Source organism: Hemiscyllium ocellatum, chromosome 43, assembly GCF_020745735.1.
Source record: "Hemiscyllium ocellatum isolate sHemOce1 chromosome 43, sHemOce1.pat.X.cur, whole genome shotgun sequence".
NCBI lineage: Eukaryota > Metazoa > Chordata > Chondrichthyes > Orectolobiformes > Hemiscylliidae > Hemiscyllium > Hemiscyllium ocellatum.
In genome coordinates, this window is record NC_083443.1 from 13598277 (window position 1) to 13604102 (window position 5826).

Consider the following 5826-nt stretch of genomic DNA (forward strand, 5'->3'; position numbering starts at 1 on the left):
CATCTGAAAATGAACCTTCCAGCTCAGTGAGGAACTGAGTGACCCTGACAGAATCCAAATTGAGTATCACTGAGCAGATTATCACTGAACAAGTGCAGCATGAGAACACTGTTGGTGACACTTTCAATTTACTGATGATTGAAAGTAGACTGACGGGATTATAATTTGACTGAATTGGATTTATCTTGCTTTTTGCATACAGGGCATAGCTGGGCACTTTTCACATTTTTGGGTAGTTGTCAGTGAAGTAGGTTGTATTGGAACAACTTAACTAATGGCATGGCAAAATCTAGAGCACAGGTTTTCAATTCAGTTGCCAGCATGTTGTCAGAGCCCAGGGCAATAACAGTATCCAGTGCTCTTAGCTATTTATTGATATCATATGGAGCAAATTGAATTGGCTGAAGACTGGCATCTGTGAAGCTGGGAACCTTTGGAGGAGGTCAAGACAGATCATCTACTCTGTTCTTCTGGCTGATGATTGTTATGAAAATTTTAGTCTTGTCTTTTGCACCAATGTGCTATGCTTCCCTATCATTGAAGATGGGTATATTTCTTTATCCTTCTCCTCTAATGTGTTATTTAATTGTCCTCCATCATTCACAACTGGATGTGATAGGACTGCAGAGCATAGATCTGATCTGTTGGTTATGGGATCACTTAGCCTATCACTTGTTGCTTATGTTATTTGACATGCAAAAAGTCTTATACAGTCAGAGTCAGATGCATACAGCACAGAGACTGACCCTCCGGTCTGACCAGTCTACGGCAACCATATTCCCAAACTAAACTAGTCTCACCTTCCTGCTCCTGGCCCATATCTCTCCAATCCTTTCCTATTAATGTATTTATTCAAAATAAATGTCATTCAAAATGTCTTTTAAAAGGTGTAATTGTACCACATTCACCTATAAATTCCACACATGAACCATCCTGTGTAAAAAATTTGCCCCTCATGTCTTTTTAAAATCTTTGTCCTCACACCTTCAAAATGCACCCCGAGTCTTGAAATCCAACATCCTAGGGAAAAGATGACTCTCATTGACTCAATCTAAACTCCTCATTATTTTATAAACTTCCATAAGGTCATCTCTGAACCCCTTACACTCCAGAGAAAAACGTCTGAGCCTATCCAGCCTTTCTTTATAACTCAAACCTTCTATACCTGACAACATCCTACTAAGTCTCTTCTGAACCCTTTTCAGAGTATTCCAGAAGAGGCTTAATCAATGTAGTCTATGTCTGGTGTTGTCCTGCACTCTTCATTGAACCAGGATTGATGCCCTAGCTTGATGGTAATGATAGAGTGAGGAATATCCAGGCCATGAAGTTGCATATCATGTTTGAAAATAATTCTGCTGCTGCTGATAGCCCACAGTAACAGTGATGATTTGTTAGATCTGTCAAAGTCTACCCCATTTGGAACAGTGCCATAATACATGATGGAGTCTGTGTGTGTGTATGTGTGTGTGTGTGTGTGACTGTGGTGAGAGAATATTCCATTTGTTGTTCTAGTGCTGAATCCATGTAGCTATCAGTAATGTGTATTACTTTGTAGCCCTTTTCTCTGTCTTCTCAGTATCTTTTTGTAGGTTTTCATAGACTTCTAAAAGATTAACTCCACTGTCCCATTTAGGTCTCATCTATAAAGTGTGAATCTGCTGTGCTGTCCTTCTGACTAACAACATTGAAATCAGCGCCACTTTTATCTCCACAGCAGGAAGTCATTCATCTACAGACCTTTGTAGATTTGATCATTGGCCTCCTTTCGTGGCACTTTCTGTTGGCTTCTGAACTGAATTTACAAAGGTTAATATTTAACTATTTTTGCTCACCTTTTTATTGGTCTTTTAGAGCTATTTCCTCAGTGTGTGATCGTGTGTTTTCTATTACTTTTATTTAGATAATTCCCCACACGCAAGCTCTGACTTCATAAAGAATACATGTTTTCAAACAAATATTGAGAGGGCAATAAATATTGACAAAGTAAGTGGTACTTGGTAATAGGGCACAAGCCCCATCCCTGGCCAGGGAAAGTGTTTCAGATGTTGAAGAATGTTATGGACTCCGGTCGTCATTATGCACAGCAGGGGGGAATGTCATGTCGTTGAGTGTGGCTAAATCTCCATTCCTGTCTGCTTTCAATTTAATATTGAACAAAGATTTTGAAGCTTTTGCTTATCTTTAAAGGACATTAAACCTGTAAATTAAGGATGTCTAAGAGAATGCTCAGGTGTCCTTATGGTTAAGGTAGTCATTGCACTGTTAAAAATTATCCCAATAATCCTGAAGAAACAGCTGAGCTTATGATCAGCACTTAATCAGCTGCAATGCTCTTAAGAGAATGTATTCTAAAGCAGAGATGGTAACAACTAGCATCTATACAGCACCTGAAATGTAGCTAAATATTCCAAAATAATCCACAAGAAGCATGATCAAAGAAAATTTGACATTGAGGCAAATGAGAAGATATTAGAGATTCTACTAGGTCAAAGGGGCAGTTTTTAAGGAACTTCTAAAAGGAGGAAAGAGAGGTAGAGATGTTCAGAGAGAGGATTCCAGAACTTGTGACTTTTGCAGCTGAATGCATGGCTGCCAATGATGCAATGATTAAAATTGAGGATATGCCAGAGACCAGGATTTGAGGAGAATAGAAATCTCATAGGATTGTGGGACTGGAAGAAATAGGGAGGGGTGAGGCCATGGAGGTATTTTGAAACATGAATAATAACATTAAACTCAAGGTGTTGGATTAACTGAGAGCTAACATTGACCAGTGAGGACAGGGCTGTTGACCAAACAGGAGTGAAATAGTACATGGGTTACAGAAGTTTGAATTACCTCAGGTTTGTGAAGAGTAGACGATGGAAGACCTTCATCAGGAGTCAAATCAAGGAGTAAAAAAAGGTGAAGGTTTCAGTAGCAGGTGAGTAGAGACAGGGCAACGTCTGACATAGTTACAGGGGGAATGTGAGTTTTTAGCAACATTGTGGGGCCAGATTTCCTCTTTAATGTGGGAGTCAGGAGTTTTCCCGCCACTGTCCCTCCCTAGGAGATGGGGACACAGCCTAAGGCGGCAGTGAGGGGTGGGCAGATGGTGAAGCCAGTGGGTTAGAAGTGGTGGTTGCTCTGATTACTGAGCTGGAGGCCCAGCTAGATTAATAGCTGTCAAACACACATGTTCCAGTTGACAGCAAGGGCCAGAATCATGAACTGGATCCCAGCTGATTTTTCTCAGCCTAATCCCAAAGAAGTCAATTGGGACATTCAAAAATCACTTAACTCTGTGTCAAATATAGGACTCTCAAATGTATTTGGTTGATTAGTACTCCAGATGACACACACGACACAGGTACTAATTTCTGAGCTCTGGGCAATGGGTATAAAAGGGCCCAATAACCAGAATTACAGGTCAACTGTGGGAGCCAAATGGCTGTGCTGAGATCAGGGGTGAGGTCTCCGTCCAGGAACTGCAGCAGGGTCCATGATCTCTGTCCCTAGAGCTGACCAGTATTGATGGTTTCCAGTGTTTGAAATCCCAGTAACTGTTGGTTTAAATAACCTAACTATAAATTTTCTGTGATTCCTGTTTATATTACAAAACTGTTTGATCTTCAACACATAATTTGGAAACTAAAAATGGGACATATTTATGTTCCATTTAACAAAATCTGGCTTTGAAATATTGTTAGATCTGTCTGTTTAAACATGTAGTGTAAACTCCAAGACAGCTTGTAAGCTATTTAAATTAACAACGAGGCAACTGTTCAATTGTAAACTGGTGAAGCCACATTTTTCTTTGGTGTGTGTACTGACCTTACCAGCAAAAACCTGCCATATGAATGAAAGAGAACATCTATCTTACAAGACACAACTCTGGAAATCAGTGTGGAGAATCTTGTTCTATTGGTATCCCTTTCAGCTCTGAGTCAGAAGGTATTGGTTCAAGCTTAAAAATGTGCTGCTGGAAAAGCGCAGCAGGTCAGGCAGCATTAAAGAAACAGGAGAATCGACGTTTCGGGCATAAGCCCTTATGCCTGAAATGTCGATTCTCCTGCTCCTTGGATGCTGCCTGACCTGCTGCGCTTTTCCAGCAACACATTTTTAAGCTCTGTTCTCCAGCATCTGCAGTCCTCACTTTCTCTTAGGGCATGGTTCAAGACCCACTCTCAGAACTGAATATGAAACATAGGCTGAAGCTCCAGTGCTGTAACTCTGGAGGTGGTGTCATTTGCATGAAATATTAAACTGATGCACGGTATATCTATTTAGGTGGAGACAAAATATCCATTTTAAAAAAGAATAGGGGAGTTATACCTGGAAATCTGACCAACATTTATCCTTCAATCAAAATCACAAAAGGAGATTAAGTGGTCACTATCAAAGTGGGAGCTTGCCAATGTGCAAATTAGTAGCCACACATCCTAAATGATATCACTGACATTTCAAAAACCAACTCATTGCCTATAAAGCACTTTGGGGATGTCCTCGGGTGAAAGGCAATACATATTTTTAACCTGGAAATAATTTTTCTGTGAGAAATAACATTGTAGAGAATGGAAGGAGGTCATTTACCCCACCCTGACTGTGCTGTCCTGCTGAGTTTCTCTCATTGGAAGGTCAGTACAGACAGGTAATGGAAATTATATTGGTTCAGAATTGGAATCATCAGCAGAGTATTACACCTTCAATTTAAATTCACATTTTCATTGCCATTTATTTGGGGTTATTGTATGGGAACAACATTAAAGAAGACATCCTTTCAACGTAAAGGTTCTGAGGCACCTAAAGATTATTTAAAACAAATTCTTACCAATTTTCTCACCTCATCTTTTATTAATTTGTTCACACAATGTGGGCATTGCTAGTTAGTCCAGCATTTGTTGCCCATCCCTAATTGCTCTTCAGAAACTGATGGTAAGCCACTTCTAGAACCACTCCAGACCATTGTATGTAGGTAGTGCTGTTAACAAGGGAGTTGTTCTCGATAATGTCAACTAAGGTGTAAAAATTGGCCAGAACACTGGGGATAACTTCCCCATTCATCTTCAAAATAATGCCACGGAATCTTGGATGCAGTCTTAGTTGCAAGCTGGTACCATTGGAAGTACAGCACACCCTGAGCACAACACTGGAATATCTGTGCTGGCTCTTGTACCCAAGCCATGAGTGAGATAAGAACTCAGAACCCTGCCACGCAGAGAGGGAAGTACTAACAACTGAGTCATAACATAACCTCAGAGGGAACTGGTCACCCTTAATTGTCTTACCTAATTGCCTGTTAAAATTCTCCTAAATTTCAATCATTCTTCTTCTGTGGGTGTAATCGAGTTGCTTGCATTGTGTTTTCCATGACCCTGTAACCTTGGAGCTGATAGTTAGCTTGTTTTGAGTCTCTTCAAAGCTAATTGTTTGTCTATGTGGGCAGGAAATCTGATTGAGATCTCAGAACTCATTGTTTGAGATTATTTGACAATTGTCTGAATGAGGAAATTTTCTTCTACTTTAAGGATACGCCCAATTGACCGACTTTGCACCTGATCTTTGACATTTGTACTTCTACAACAGAAAATGGCACATGACTATAGGGAGAGGCTGAATAGACTGGCACGATTTTCCTCGGAGCATTGGAGGCTGAAGGGTGACCTTATAGAATTTTATAAAATCATGAGGGGCACGGATAGGGTAAAAAGGCAAGGTCTTTTCCCAGGGGTGGGGGAGTCCAAAACTAGAGGGCATATGTTTAAGGTGAGAGGGGGAAAACTTAAAAGGGACCTAAGGGGCAACTTTTTCACACAGAGGGTGGTGCATGTAAGGAATGAACTG